The following is a 16,819-nucleotide window of genomic DNA, read 5'->3' as shown; positions in this document are numbered from 1 at the left end:
GAGATCTGGGAATGAGCCAAGGAAAAGTGGTGCCTGGAATGTTCAAACACTGGCAAGGAGGCCAGTGTGGCTGAGAGGTGTGGGTGAAGGGGAGAGCGGGAGGAAATGGGCTTAGAGAGGCAAAGGCGTTAGGGTCCAACAGATCACATAGGGCATTGCTGGGCTATCACAAGGGCTTTGGTTTGACCCTGAGATGGAGCCCCTGCTGAGCTCTGAGTGGAGGACCCATGGGACCTGACCTCCATATTGAAAGGCTCACGCTGGCTGTGATGAGAACAGTCTGTGGTGTGAGTGGTCGGGGGAAGCAGGAAGCCTGGTCAGGGAGCACTTGTAATAATCCAGGGGTCAGAAGATGACAGACCAGGCTGTGGTGGTAGAAACTGAGGCAGTGAGATGTCATTCTGGATGTTTCGAAGGTTATGCCAACAGAGTTTGCTCATGGGTGGATGAGGGGTGTTAGGGATCTTAGCTGGGGAGTCAAGGATGGCTTCAAGGATTTTAGATTCAACAAGTAGAAGGGGGCAGTTGTCATTTATTGAGATGGGAAAGACGGTGGCTATAGAAGGTTTAGCTAAGAAAATCACCTATTGGATTTTCCAGAAGAGATCTGAGAGAGTTGGATGCATAAGTCTGGAGTTGAAGAAGGAGTCTGGGCTACAGATACACACCTGGGATGGGCCGGTCTGACCACCAGGGAGCACGTGTGGGTAGATCAGAGGTCTCACACTTGAGAGCCGAAGATGAGGAGGAGCCAGCAAAGGAGACTGGAAAAGAGTAGCGAGGGAGATAGGAGGAAAACCAAGCAAGAGGGTATCTAAGTGGCCACAGGAGACAGGTTTCAAGGAAGGAATAATCAATTTTGTCAAACATGGCATATAGGTCAGAATAACACAGATGAGAACTGGCCCCTGGAGTGAGCCATCCAGAGGTCATTGGTGATCTTGCTAGGAACGACTTAAGTGGAGTGTTTGGGATGAAAGCTTGACTGGAATGGGTGTGAGAGCACCAGGAAGAGAGTAAGTGGAAGCAGTGAGTGCAGTTGACTATCTGAAGGAGTTTTTCTACAAAGGGGAGGAGAGAAAAAGGATGATAGCTGGTAGGATGTGGGCTCAAGGGAATTTTTTTAAGATGGAAATTATTACAGTATATTTACATGGTGATAAGAAGGATCTACTAGAGAGAGAGCAATGAATGATGACATGACAGGGGACAATTGCTGGATGGCGTCTGAACAAATGGAGGGGCGGCCTCAGCTGGTACGAGGTGAGCAAGAGGCATGTACGGCACAGACGCATTGATAGATGGGTCTCAGGGACCAGAGGGGATTCCTTTACGATTGCTTCCATTTTGCAATGAAATCAAAGCAGAGTCAAATTGGGGATGGAGAAGGAGGAAGGAACATTTGAGGGGTGAGGAGAAGGAGGGAAACAGCATCCCGGGAGAGTCGGGGGGTGAATGGGTCATCAATGGGATGATGGTGGGGATGAGAGTGATAGCGAGGAGGAGAGTGACAATGATAATGTCCCTGACATTGACGATTATTACGTGAGCCTTGGACAAAATAAATTCACATGGGTGGCCAATCTTTGATTGGCCAACCAGTTAATGGAAGATGTGGTTAAGCATATAAATGTTTGTGTAGCAGACAGCTGATATTTTTGGCCACTCAGCATCCTGACCCTTCTGTTTGGGGGGAAATCTCAAGATAAGTGGGAAGGGCACATCGGTAAAGTTAGGATTGGTTGCTGAAGTGTAGGCACCTAAGTGGAGTCAGGTGATCTAAGGGAGCTCAAGCAGCCTGGGTGCGGTGAGCAGATAGATGCTCTTAACCAAGATCATGAATTTTGAGGGTTGCCCAAAGGCACCAGAATGCTTTGAGATCATCTGAGGTGGCCACAGAGGACTGAGAGCCCAGGGGCGGCGCCCTGAGCTACGCCTTGCCTCCTCTGTTTCCTGTAATGATGGTTCTCCAGCCTTCCTGGCTAAGCTCTGACCCCGCCCCTATCCTTCCAATAAATCCCCTTTGTGTTTAAATTAACCAGCACATGTTCTTTGTTGTTTGCAACCACTGATATAGCTAGCAGAGCAGGAAAGACAACTATCCAAAATCCCAGGAGGCTAGACTACTTTGAAATACAGATTTTAGGGGGAGAAACCCTCATTACCCATCCAAGAAAAGAGGACCTCACTTTGCTGCATGCCTGGCACGTCAACAAGAATAACATGTGCAAGGAGAGATCTGATGGTCTTGTTTTTGGAAACAAGAGCCGTAAGGATCCAAACAAGATGTGAAAAATTAACTTAGAGGAAAGTTTCGAATTCTTGAATGGCCTCCAGTAAATTACGACCCTGACCTCAAGCTATGTGGCAATTATTTATTATTCTTGGCCACTTTAATTGTCAACAATTGATGTGTTATTTCTGTCCTCTTGTTTGCTTTTGTAAGATTAAAGGAGCAATCCTCAGGCTTTGAGGAGTTATGAGAGAGAGTGCTAACCTTGCCTTATCTTGAGGAGGGATTGCGTAAGGACTCACAAGTAGCCCAGTAGCCTCAGAGAATACCCATCATTCCCAAATGGAATATTCAACAGAGAGACAATATAAAAATACATAGGACCATGGGGCAGGGAAGTGCCTCTTCACTCCACTTCTGTCGTTCATGATCAGCCATGTTTCCTCATGTACAAATGGCAAGGGATCAGGCTGGGGGTGTGTAACCTTCTGCCAGCCCCCACAGCCTAGACCTCTGTCACTTAATCATGCAGCGCGGTCATCCCTGGGGCTTCAAAGTCAAGCGATTCAAACACGGCTCCACGATTAAGGGAAGCCAGGCACCTTTCAGAACAGACCTTGAACTCGGTCTTTTAAAAAAAGAGGCCTCGAAGCTGTTTCACTCCTCCTCCACAGCTGATACTCTGGTACAAAATAGAACATCTCTGTTTCCAAAGCTATTCTTAGACATGAAATGCAATGTCATTTGCCTGGTGCTGGGTACTTTTAATCGTGTCATCCTTCTGAAACTTTACAATGCCATGAAAGGTTCCTGATGGTAGTTCCATTTCTAGATGTGAGGAAACTGAGATGCAGAGAGACAAGGTGACTGGCCGAGGGGCTGGGCTGGGCCTAGGACTCAGCACCTCCTGGGCCTTCGAAGCCCACTCCTCACCCTTGCAGCCCGTGTTCTCCAGCTGCTCACCTGCATGTCCCCCTGGGTGAGAAGGATCTCCTGTTACAAGCTCCTCCAGCCCCATGTGCTCCACCGTCCTTCACAGCACTTACCCATGCGGTGAAGACACATTTATTTGTGCACATATTTAGGAACTATGTCTCCCCTATTAGGATCGAAGGACCAGGGGCCAAGGGCTCCTGTCTGGTTTTGCACATCACTGAACCCCCAGTGACAGAGCTGTGCCCGACACACAATAGGTGCTCAACAAACCCTTGTGGAGAGGATGAATGAACACGTACACCACCCCCACAACAGATCATCAGCTCAGCCTTCGAATCTTACAGCTGAAGGAGCTGAGCCCCCCGAAGGAGGCGCACTCTGATCCAGGTCTGTCTGTCATGTGGGGGCTGAGCTGTGGCCCCTGCCACACTTCCATCGGCATGGGGGCCGTCCGAGCTGCAGATGTCGTACAAACTCCATCTCAGCCGGGGAGGGCTTTGGCAAGAGCTATCTAAAAAGAACAGGACTCTGTGAAGACCAACCTCTGACTGGACTGTGGAAAGAGTAAAATGCCCAGGCACAGGGTTTGGGTGCCCAACATTCCCCAGGTGCTTACTTACTCTATAAAGAACAATCCTGATTTCAAGAAATTTCATTCCCTGAAAAAAATTTCCCATTAACTTTAACTTGCTTGTGCAGTCTTTCACACAAGTCACACTACTCTGAACATTCACCATTCTGATGCACTTTTATAAGAAAAGCACTATTAATAGTTAAAATAAGAACCAAACTGAACAGCTTCCATAAAGCTTATCTTACAGCCTGCTGGAAACATATGGCTCATTTGTCATAAAAAATAACAACGATAGCCCTGGCAGCGTAGCTCAGTTGGTTAGAGCACCATCCCGACAGGCCAAGGTTGTGGGTTCGATCCCCGGTCAGGGCACATATAAGAATCAACCAATGAGTGCACCAGTAAGTGGAACAGCAGGTCTGTATTTCTCTCTCTCTCCATCTCTTTTTCTCTCCCCCCTTTCTCTCTAAAATCAATCAATAAAAAATATAACTGTCCTAATACATCTTACAGCAGCTGTTTTGAATACATTGGGTTTATCTTGGATTTGGCACCATTCACTCAGTACTCCAAATGCCAGCTGTTACTGTCACCATGTTGGTGGCCTGAGGGTCACTGTCAGACCCGTTCTGTGATCTGACTCATCACCTTACATTGGTAGTGCACACACTTCAAAGGCCCCTGTTGGACAATGCTGTGCGTTCCCGTATCCATCGTCACCCGCTGAACCACTCAGGCCACTGAGCCAGGTTCTTCCCCTTCCACCATCACAGAAACGACTTTATGCGGGTGACTTTTTGCGAAGATGCTAAGGGGAGAAACTAAAGTAGCGGTGTCCCTCCCTCTGTCCCCGCACTTCCTAAAGTACAGGCAAATACCACCAAACTGCGTAAAATTCACAGAAAGCTTATTTGGCTACAATAAGAAGAGAAGTAAAATTGTGCCTGCCTTCTGAGCACTTACAATGTTTCGCATATTGGAAGGTGTCATCTCTTTACAAAGCTACCTGAAGTGCTTATTTTGGCTCTGGACAATTTTCCTTGGAATCGGTGGAGGCTGTTCAGGATGGTTCCAGGTACCTTCAGCATCTGCTGGGCAATCTCCGTGGGGCTTTGTTGACAACTATCAGGTTTTCAACTCTTAGTGCTTAAACTCACAAACATGGAAGACCCCCTAAAACCACAGTTTCTCATGGGACGTCTTCCTACGAGGGACACGAACACAAAGGGCCAAATAAACCGATTAGGACATGAGGGAAATGCACCGCAAAGTGCAGGCAAGTCTTGCTGAGGGACAGGTGCAGAACAAGGTGCAAGAGAAATCCAGGGGGGAGACATCGCTGTCGACTGAAGTAATCCCAAGAAGTTCCCCAAGAGAGGGAGGAATCAAACCCCATCTTAAAGAATGAGGAACATACGGGAGGGCAGAGAAACAGGACGTGCATTCCAGGCAGAGAAAACAATGACTAACGGATAAAGAAATGGAGGTGATGCAGAAATAAAGTGGGAAGGAGCAGGAAAAGGACATCCTTAGCAGTGAGAACAAGGGGAGGCCCGGAGGGTACACGGAATGCGTGCGGATTCCCATGGACTTCAAGTATCAACGTTTTGAGTTGGTCCTGTGGGCCCATGAACTCCACCATGTTATCTTCAGTCACCAGTGCCAGGGATGTTGAAGGCAATTTGTTAATACATAACAAGGCACCACAGTGAGGGTATTATAAAACCTAGGAGGCTACAGGAGGTTGTAGCCTCCTGGGGTTTATCCCTGCAGCCTGCACAGGCTGCCACTCCATCCGCCAGCGCCCCCATCTTTTGCTGAAGGACTTTTCTCTGCAGGGCAGCAGAGTGGCGGAGAAGCAAGCCCCCCACAGCTTCTGTAGTAGCCCGAAGCCAGTGACTGATGGCAACTGGTGTACACTGACCTCAGCTCCCTCACTTATTGGGTGAGACAACGCACAAGTACACGTTCTAGGTCTAAGCTGGGCTGTCCAATGTCACAGCCACTAGCCACAGATGGCTTTGAGCACTTGAAATGTGGCAGGTCTGCACTGAAGTGTAAAATGCACATCAGGTTTCTGAGACTTAGCACAATAAAGTAAAAGGATTTTTTAAAATCTCAAGCATTGTTTAGATATTAATTACATATTTAAGTGATTTTTGCTATATTAAATAAAATTTGTTTTACGGGTTCCAGTTTAATTTTTCAGTGTGGCTACCATACATTTTAAATTGCATATGTGGTTTGGACTGTATTTCCATTGGTCAAGACTATGCAAGATTCTCAGTAAATTCTATGCATTTTGCTTTCAACAATATAATATGTTTGGTTTGTGATTACTCTTCAACGGTACCTATTTGCTTGTGTTACTTGCAAAACAGAGGTCTAGAGAAAAGAAAACAAATTTGGGTAAAAATAAAACTGAGTCTTTTTCAAAATGAAATTTAAAGTATTTAGCTTCTAAAACTAACTGGCTTATAAAAGTGATGTAATGAATATTGTGAAATGTCACAAAAGAAAAAGTGAACCACATGTGTGCTTCTGTGTCCCACAAAGTAGTTCTGAGTCTCACCAAAATCTGACCCCCAAAGTTGTACCCTGTGCCAACACACCTCACCGGGGACGGAAGGATTTGTGCGCTGCCCCCAGTCACCGGCTGAGGGCTGCTCCGGGGCAGGAAGAGGACCCGTTCCCAGCACCTCCCGCCTGGTGGGCGGAGCCTGCAGAGATGCAGATCCCCGAGCTGACCGCCAGGGTGAAAGGGATAGAGACACACGGAGGGCAACTGCTGCGGGTCCCTCTGAATGGGAGAAGGGGGTCACAGCTTTATGAATGGGAGGCGGAGGCAGCCAGCGAAGCCAGTTACCTCTGAATGTCTTTACCTCTGAACGTCTGGAAGGGGCCTAGACCCTGGAGACACCCCACGGCCCCCTTCTGAACCACATCCTGGTCGCTCTCCTTCTTTAGCAACTGTTGCAAAGATCCATCTCAAGTGCCACAGTCTCCATGTCTAGCAACGGTTCCAGCCCACACAGGCCTCACAATCCTGCCAAATGTCCTGGCGGGGGACCAAACACACCCCTTACCCAGGGCTGACCGCCGGTGCGTTATCCCCGCGGGTGCGGTACCGGCTGTCCTCGGCTGGCAACTGCTGTTAAAGGCAGATATGCCTGGGCCTGAAGGTCATTTATTCTGAACGTTATCCCTGCCCTAAACTGGGGCACCACGAGGTAAGACGCACAAGACAGTAGTACTCTTGCTGAGTTTGAGGGGTATGTCCTTTGAGCTTCCCCAGTGCAATCTGCTCTGAGAGGATGACTAGGGATAAATTCGAGAAGATCCAGATGGCAGCGCACACAATTTCTGAGCCCATCTCTGCAGGGTATGCCCTCAGCTCCCTGACCCAGTGGGGCAGCTGTCGATCCCTCCACGCACACAGTATTCACGCCACTGTGTTCCCAAACGCAGTTACGGTGTGTGCTCCTCAGCTTCTGTTCACCCCTGCAGGCTGAGAGGTTTTACAGGCAAGCCCACTGCTTGCATCTGAGAGGTGCTCCGAAGCCCCCTGGAGTCCTTACAGCAGCCTTTGCGTCCCAAGGGCTGGACCAGAGACCTCTCCTCCGTGATGCTGCCAACTCCGCTACAGAAAGTCAGTGACCCAGGCCAACAACACACAAACCCGTTCTCAAAACCCCAGCATTTCCGTATCCCCAGAGAAGAAAGCCGTCAAAGTCAGCCCATAGGGGTTAGGGGCCAGGGCGAAGGCCCTCATCAAACTCTGGACATGAGAGTGTGACGCCCCACGTTCGCAGGTTCTTAGTCCCTTCCCCTCAGCTTGTGATAAACTGGAGAAGCTGTCCTGTCCCCAAGACACAGATGTTTGCATGGGACAGAAGTCTGGTCAAGGCAACCATAAGGTACAGCTGGAGGCTCCAGAGGTGTCGAGTCTCAGGGAATGGTCCAGGATCAGCTCAGAAATGTCTCTTTCCTGTGGTGGGGGTGGTGGGAAGAACTGGTTTGTCTTGCTGGCCCATCGAAGTGAACGAGTGCCTGTTCCTCTCCATTCCTGTAGATCTTATTGATAGGTGGAATTATTTAGACTCCAGATGCCCATTTTCACTGCTGTAAAAAATCACTAAAGTTTCCTGATTTATAAGGTTCTAGCTATTGTGACAAATACTTAAGGGACTTTTTTTTACTAACCAAAGAGCACCAAAAAAGATATAACTTCTATTTTTTAAATAAAACACTTTTGTTGAAAAAAAGCACCAAGAAATATCTGAAAAGGGTATTGTACCAAAAGGTGCAATTCTAAATATACATTAAGAAATCAAATCTGGGGAGAGGGAAGGGAATTTCAGGGGAAAAGGGGCAGGGTTTACAGGAACAAATATAAAGGATACATGGACAAAAACTAGGGGGGGTGGAAATGGGAGGGAGGTGGGGAGGGATGGGTGGGTGGGTAGGTGGGTTGGGACAGGAGTAAAAGACAGAAAACTGTACTTGAACAACAATTAAACTAAATTTTTTTTAAAAGTCGAAAAAAATCAAATCTAATCTTATTTTATCTTTTAATATCCTCAAGAGCGTTGGAGGAGTTATTACTTCTGCTCAGCTCTCAATCACACGGCTGCACATACAGCCCGGCCTCGGGCCGCCTCCTGTGGTCCACAGCCTCAGCCCTGAGCCCCCTGCTGACTGGCCCAGGATCCCCTCGTTTCGTGCCCTAGAACGCGGTTCACTCTGTTCGATACGCGGTGCCACATCCGGGACAGCTTGCTTCTTGGGTGCTCCTGCCCTCCCTCGGCCGCCACTGGGGTCCCCTTCCAGGAGTCCTACCTTCACTTTCCCTGCTCGCCCGTCCCCTTCTCTGGCCTGGCTGGACTTCAGCTGAATCCCCAGGTTGATGCGCTTACACGGCTTGTCCCACATGTGGCACCGCCGCCGGCACCTACTGGATATTTGTCTACTTTCAAACACACCTTTAAAAAAAATCTCAAGAGCAACAGTTTACATGAATTCATCTCTGCTTTTGTTTTGAGCCTGTAATTTTAAGTAGCTTTAATGTTCATACTGCTCACATCCTTGAATACTGGCTAAAGCAATCACTGAACTATGTATGTGTGTGTGGAATGAGGTTTTCACTTTTTCCACCAGTGGGTTATTAGGCCATGCAGTTGGAGATGGGCTTCACATCTTACTGGGCCGCATAAATCCCTTCTAATCATGCCAAACAGACCCATGTGGCTGTTAACTCCAGATACGGATCCTGAGGCACTTCTGTGAGGCGCGTCAATTAAAGTTTACAGCGGGTCAGGGAAATGATGCCTGGGACTGAGTTTCTGGTTGGAAAAGTGCTTACATGAAGCCAGAAACATGGCTATCTCCCTCCTATGTACCCACCTGGGCCAGCTTTATGGTCCTAAAGCCAGAAAAGCATTTACCAAGGTGATCTGAGACAAAATAGTGGTTTCCCTAGCAACATGCAGGTAATTAACGTATCTTACTTTAAAGTCACAGGCCTGCATCCCCTCTGACATCATGGGCCTTGATCTGGCCTCAGCTCTGGCTCATTTTAGTAACTCGTGCAGGGACAGAACCCGTACTTGCTTCAAAGGCCATCCTCTTTCTAACGAGGCTGACTCGAGAGGCCAGAGGGGCCCCCCCGTCCCTCCAAGCAGCTCGGGCTCCTTCCTCTGGCCCCATTTGTTTAATCGTGAAAGGAATCACTGGTTCCCAGCTAACAGAGGAATTCAAATCCTCATCAGCCTTTGCTTTAGGAGTATTTCCGGAATCACTAAATCTTAGCACATCTGGAACGAATCAGCGGGGTTCACTCACTGTAACAACTGGATTAAAGGCAAAGAATACTTCAGGGGGCAGAGGAGTTCCCAGGCCCTGTGGGCTGCTCAGGGGTCTGACGTCATAAGACAGGGCTGGTGTGCAGTGATGTATGGCCCGACCCAGCAGTGGCACGGTGCCACCTTACGTCACACACGAGCCGCCTGTTGAACCGGGTCACTTAACACCCTCAAAATGCAAGGAGCCCATGAGCGGCTCACAGAAGCTGGCAGGCCAGACAACTCAAGAGGACCAAGTCAGCATGGCCACCAGGGTTTCCTGGCTGTTGTGGCCCTAATTTTCCCCCGATTCTAGTTCAAGAACCAAATGGGGGATGTAAATGGTCACAGACAATAAAACACATAGAAATTACCAGCCTCCCTGGATTTGGAACCATTTCTTCCTGTGAGGTGAGCAGCCACAGGGGCAGGGAGAAAAGAGCTCTTTCCCCTGGGTCCTCTGAATCTCCGGAGGCCTCAAGGGTAGAAATAAGGGTGCACACGCCACGGCACCTCAAGCCGCCACGAATGGGCCCACCGGTCCATAGAGTGGCTGCCGCATTCACCACCTGGCCCCGTTTCTCTGCTTTGGGCCTGATTTCTTGCGCACTAGATTTCTTGAGCTCATCAAAGCTCTGAAGAAGAATTACCTGCGCCTTTAATAAATAATAAGCCAAGGACAAGACATGAATGGTTACTTCCTAATCAGCATGTTGATTAGGAAGCCACAGAGACAGGAGAACACGATGATAGCTTTATAATGAAGTCCCAGTTCGGAATATTACAACAGAAATCTTTCATCGGCTCCATAAGCAAAGCAAAACATTCGTTTCTCCAATAGGCATCTTTCCCACACTCAGAGAAAACTTCCAGAACAGGGTTTTTGAACCTGTTTTTGTGCCACCAGATACTCCTGGCAGTCTAGTGAAGTGAATGGACCCTTCTCAAAATACTGTTCTTATTTATATTTAGAGAGAGGGCAAGGGAGGGAGAGAAACATCAACGTGCAGTTGCTTCTTGTGCACCCCCCACTGAGGACCTGGCCCGCAACCCAGGCATGTGCCCTGACTGGGAATCGAACCTGCAACCCTTGGGTTTGCAGGCTGGCACTCAATCCACCGAGCCACACCCGCCAGGGCTCAAAATACTGTTTTTAGATGCATAAAATGAAAAATAGTATTGCAAAGAAACCAAGTACAAAAAATACAGTGATCATTATATTAAAAAATGTGTGGTTTACTAGTATGTGTTATTTTTTAATGACACTAGGAAGACTGAGTGGTAGATCTGCTGTACCTGTGAAGTCAGGACGCATGTAAATGCTATTCTGAAATGTGTGCAGTACAGCAGCTCAGTATGAAAATGCCAGAGTCTACGTGTGACAGTCACAGGTCCTGCTGACATTCCCATGCTTTACTGTCTACACTTGTAACTGAATAGAATACTCTGTTCCAATCCGAAGCCAGTGAAAATAAACATGTGACCATTGTCCTATCCAAGCCCACAGAATTCTATGCACAAATCACCAAGGGGACACGGACCCAGTTTAAGAACCTCTGTCCTATGGGACGGCGACAGTGGGGGACTCGATGCAGTGATGGGAAGAAGGGGCCGTGTGGACCAAGGGGGAGGGAGAGACAGCGTGCTCAGATGGCAACGCCAGGAGGAAAGGTGCAAATGGCGTTTCTAAAAGGTGAGTAAGAAGGTATCTGTGATGCTTTGGTTTCATTCGTCTCAGTCCCACTATCCCTGGACTAAACGGAGTCATCATAAAACTGGGGAAGTTGGCCAGGGCGGAGCGAAAAGGAGAATCCTCTCCTTCTTGGCTTAGAAGGTTAAACTGTGCTCTCCCACACGAGAAAAAGAAACGAGAAATTTGAAAATTTGTCTTTCCTTTGTTGCTTAAAGAAACACAACTGCTGACCGACGCAGTGGCATTCACCTCTTGGCTCAAGTCTCGTTACCACAGAAAACATTCTCAAGAGAGAGCCCAGTGTTCCTGCCGAGGAGGGCTGACTACTCCGCCTGAATATCACGTGTTCCCTTAGTTCCCTCCAGGGAGGACCTTCTGCCCTGAAAACCGTCCGGCACCACGCCACCCCCTCGCCTGTGATCCACTGTGTTGGGGTAGTCCTCTATAAAAATGAAGTCCCAGGGAAGAGGCAACCAGCAGTAACCTTGGAAGACACAAAGTCTCACTCGCCACCTGAAGGGACCTGCTACACATCACTCTAAGGTGTGGTTTTTAAGAAGCTCGAACCCCACCCTGGCTGGTGTGGCTCAGTTGGTTGGGGATCGTTACGAACACTGAAGGGAGGTGGGTTCAATTCCTGGTCAGGGCACATGCCTGGGTTGCAGGTTTGGTTCTCGGTTGGGGTGCCTACGAAAGTCAACCAATCAATGTTTCTCTCCCTCTCATCCCCTTTCTCTAAATCAATACGTATGTCCCTGGGAGAGGCTAAATAAATGAAATGAAATGAAATGAAATGAAACAAAAAGCCCAAACCCCTCCAATTTCAAGAGAGCAGATAAAAAACCCACCGGCAACTGTTTCTCCCCATTAATATCTGAAAAAGACATCAGATTTGGTTTCACTTTGGAACTCAGTCCTAAAAAGGAACGAGACTGCCTGGTCAGGAGATCTGAGAACAAACAAACAGGCAAAACGTGAGGTCCAAGTTCGACCGGGTCTCAGGTTGGGTCCTCTGGCAGCAGGCGGGGCGAGGGAAGCCGGTGGGGTGAGACAGGAGCTGCTCAGGGTCACGGTCTTGGGCACAGTCTAGCCTTGGCCTGACTCACACCAGGGCCCTGGGGCACAAACCACTGCGTGGAATTATCCGCACTGGACACAGCGAGGCTGGCTTTTGGTACCTCAGATCAGTCAGTCATGGCTGAGGGCTGCTCCAGGGTGGGGGCCACCTCCCAACAAGAGGACTCCCGTGACATGAGGGCCAATCTCCAGACCTGAGGCAGAAGAGCGGTGAGCCCTGAGCAGCTAACAGCTGGGAACTTGGCACCTGCACCACCGAGGGACCTGGGCAGGGCACCAGCAGCATCCGCCCAGCCTCGGCATCTTTGGTTCAAGATCGCCTGTGTCGGAGACCGTTCTGCATGGCGTGGGCCCAGCTCCACTCAGAGATGCACAGGACCCACGCCCATGGATAGATTCTCCCGTGGGGGATCAGGCCTGCAATATTCCTAGGCCACTTTGAGTCTTGCTTTTTGCTAAAAAACTCCATTGCCTGGATTTGTGGCAAACTTACTGCAAAGTAACTTCCTAAAATCCATGCTAAACCTTCCTAGGACCAGTGTAACTGGTCCAACCACTTTTGCCCTTTTCATTTGCAATTATCCTTCTTCTGTGATGTGATTAGTGGCATTGGCTCCTTTGTTTTCTGTAAAAGGTAACCACCTAATGCAAACCTGTGCATAGTAAATGAGGACCACCATGTAATGTGCCGAGAAACCCAATAAACACTGGTCATGGCAGAGGCCTCGGCCCGGAATGGAGTCAGGGGAGAAGGCTCCTGGTAGCTCCAGGTTCCCCACACAGTACCTCCCATCTCACTGCAACATCAGTGCTGGTGATTCCTGGGCAGTTCACATTATTTCAGAGTCGCCACCTTTGTCTAGGAGGTGGGACCAGTGACCACTGGGGACAAAGAGAAAGGCTCCTCAGTCACAGCTGTCCTTGGGTTTTTATCTGTGAAGAGTGGCAGGGCCACCTCCCTGTTTGCCCACAGTTACGTCAGGTGGCTCCGGACACCCTTGGGAGAGAAGCTAAGAGGAGAAGGTATGTGTGTGACAAGAAGAAAAACTTGTACGCAGAAAGGGTTACCTCAGGAGACAAACCCGCTGTGCATCTTCGGAATTTGGCTGTCCTTACAGTAATGGAGTCTGTTGGGGGGTGGGTGAGTCTAGTGTCCATGGCAGGAGACCAACAACACAGTCACACAGGAAGAACTGCAAGAATCCCAGTGAAGGCGCAGTCCAGGGCTCCCGCCTGCTCTCCATTTGAGAAGGGGGAGCGATCCAGTTGCTACCTTCTCTGGATGGGTCCTTAGGGTGCAGGACCAGTGAGAAGGAAATAACAGCCATATCATTTTGACCCTGCTGGAGAGATGCTTACACATAAAACCTCCCATGGTTGGCTATATTTGGGGGCCAAGGAAAATACTACCGAATAAAATTTTATTAGGTACACCTGTGAGGTAGACCCAGCCTTCCCAGGTTGCTTGGGAGGGAGGCCAGCTCTAAGCATGTTCCCAGCTGCTTCTGTGGTTGCCATGGTTACTCCTCAGTCTGCCTTCCCTGCTCCTGTACAGATTCCCCATGCTCTCACCATCCACACGGAAAATCTTCATAGGTGTCTGCTCAATAGGAGGGCTCTCCCTGAAATCCAGTATTTGTTGGGATAGACTTCTGCTGCTCATGTGGGGGGGTCCCCTAAAAGTGAAGTGACTCCCCCAAGGGAAAAAGGTCAGTTCCTGGGGTGGTGGCCCACCGCCCCAGCCTCACGCATGTGGCCAGTAGGCCATTGAGGAAATCAGATCATCCCTGAGATAGGAAGGAAGTTCCTACATTGGACAGTAGCACATCTCAGCAGGAGTGAGAGACAGGCCCGGTTCCCCAAGCTGCCACGCTATTTAAGGAGTGAGACCGTGGGTCTCAGGTCTGGAACACTGCACTTGGACTCAGGAACCTCCCAGCAGGTGTTTTTCCTGCCGCTGCCATTTAACTTCCTTTCTGACCTTGGATAAGTGACTCAAATCCCTGCCGGTCAGCTTCCTATTCTGTATCCAAAATGCCATGGCTCCAGATACGTACATGAAAACTACCTTGAACAGAAGGTAGAACAGAAGAACATGTGAGCTGGGCTTGTTTCCATCTGCCTGAGTTACTCTCTAGGACAATGGAGGGGGTGTCTCAGGGTCACAGAGTTACCGTCTGTGCTCCTCCCAGGGCTGAGTTGGAGCCAGGCCTCCAAAGAAACACAGCTGTGTGGCCTGGCTCCACCCAGGTCCCTCCCAGGATGACGGAGGGGTCAGAGGTCTTATCCTCTCTGCCTTGGGTGTGCTTCGGACACATCGTTCATCTGCTGTCCTCAGGACAGTGGGAACAAAGTGCCCAGCCCTGTACTTGGCTCATGAGTTTGCTCAAAGTCAAATGCCCTTCAGCACACAGGCACTACGCGGCTGTTCTTGGCAAAGCAGTGGAAAAGGGACAAGATGCAGACAAGTGCAGCAGGAGAATGTTGGTGGGTGTTTGGCAAAACGAGGCTAGAAAGCTCTGCCAGGAAGTTAATGGGAAGAAGTCTTGGTGTCCAAAGGTGACATTAACACTCTTGCTGGAAATTCTGGTCTAAACTCATCAACGGAGACTCCTGAGAAAGCAGTTGTAGCAGACACCGCACAGGCCTCGCCACCCCCTCAGGCTGTTTCAAATGCTCTCGCTGACTCTGACCTGCCGGTGCCTGCATCTCTGTACATAAGGGCCTTTTCTCAGAAGCAGACAAGGCTACGGTCTTCGGTTGGAAGCCAAGGGAATTAAGTGTTCCTACCCACATGTCCCTGAAGTAGTCCCTACCCAATGACTCGGTAGTTGCCCCTTTGCCCCTCAGAGGCACTAATTTTGAGGTGTGTTTTAAACCATCCCCAGCATTTCCCTGTGGTGGCTGTGTCTGATGGGCTCATGAACAGCCTGTCTCTACGTGTATCCTTTGTCACGTGACACGTAGCTCACCCCATCAGGAAGTAGAGTTTATTTCCCCATCCCTTGAATCTGATTGGCCCTGTGACTTTGCTTTGGCCAATAGAATGTGGCAAAAGTGACAAGATAATAATTCAAAACTAGGCCTCGGGAAGCATTATTCACTGCTGTTCTAGTTTTTGGAACCCCCCCCCCCCGCCCCGCACCTTGTACATTATAAGAATAAGATGGTAAAGGGGGTCAAATATATGGTGACAAAAGGAGACTAGGCTTTGGGTGGTGAGCACACGATGGAGTACACAGATGATATAGTTGTACACCTGAAATTTATATAATGTCATTAACCAATGTTACCCCCAAACATCTAATTTTCTTAAACAAGAAGCCTGGGCTTGCCTGCTACAGGATGAGAAACCACATGGCAGACAGAGGTGGAACCCCAGCCAACAATGAGCTAATAATCATCACAAACAGAGGCACCTAGCCAACCTGCATTTGGCTGCAGACCATGCGGGAGACCAGAGGACCAAGGCAGCTGAGCCGGGCCTAAACAGCTGACCCATAGGATCTGGAGCTAAATAAATGGTGGTGAGTGCACTCACGAAGCATGATGTTTTGGGGTGACTTGTTACGTAGCAATAAGTAGGTGGTACACCGGTATTATGCTGCACCCTATGGGTAGGCTTCCCTGTATACTCCTTTACCCCCCTACCTTTGTTCCCTGCACTTCTCAGGGAAACCATTTAACCTCAGATCCTCGTCTCAGGGTCTGGGAGAACTCAAACTCAGACAGGGTGGGGTGTTTCTTCCCTCTGCTTCCAGGGATCACAGTGAATTCTAGTTACTGTTTTCATGTGTGTTTCCCATTCTAGACAAATAACATGATGCAGTACTTTATCTGCATTGGTTCCACCAAGCCTGGTGCACACAGAACAAACACTCCATCACTATCTGTCAGATAAGCGAATATGTTAGCACCATATCGCTTCTTGCTAGGTGAGTAGAAGCATGCACTCCCACAGGGCACCGCACCCTTCAGCACCCCTTTCAGTGCATAAACGACTCTTTGCCTGCCTTAGTCTGCTGATCCCCTCCCCAGGGCCTACATCACACCCTCTGCCTAGGTAATGCCCATAGAAAACCACCCAGGTGTGTCCCCAAAACGTGGGAGGGACACCTGCTGCCTCCAGTAGGGAAGCCACATCAGAGGGAACACGTATCCCGAGAGGACAGGAGGATGAGCAGAGCGTTGTCTCTCATTCCGGGAGTTCTCTTCATGGGGACATCTCGCCTTTCCACCAGGGACACACCACTGAAAGAACCGTTCCTGTTTCCAGCAACTCCAGAAACAGCAACTACAAAGGCCAGCTGCTCCTGATGAACAATTTTTTTTCCCTACTGATGTGGGGTAGAAAGTGAAGGAGTCAAGAAATAAATAAATCACACAGCTAATATTCTGGCCACAGCAGCAGTTTTCTAGGCTTCTGGTCAGTTCCCACGTATCTTCCTTCTTTCCTTCAATAATAC

The 16,819-nt window shown here is 49.2% G+C and overlaps 1 protein-coding gene across 2 annotated transcripts in view; it reads right to left on the bottom strand.

Annotated features, from left to right (window-relative positions):
* ITGA9 (integrin subunit alpha 9) overlaps nt 1-16,819 on the bottom strand; it is a 309,655-nt gene that overhangs the window by 108,023 nt on the left and 184,813 nt on the right. The window lies entirely within an intron of this gene.

This window comes from Sturnira hondurensis, unplaced genomic scaffold (assembly GCF_014824575.4).
Source record: "Sturnira hondurensis isolate 20B ecotype Veracruz unplaced genomic scaffold, ASM1482457v3 Scaffold0019006, whole genome shotgun sequence".
NCBI classification, from domain to species: Eukaryota; Metazoa; Chordata; class Mammalia; order Chiroptera; family Phyllostomidae; genus Sturnira; species Sturnira hondurensis.
The sequence above is the reverse complement of the archived record's forward strand: the minus strand, read 5'-3'. Positions and strand labels throughout refer to the sequence as shown.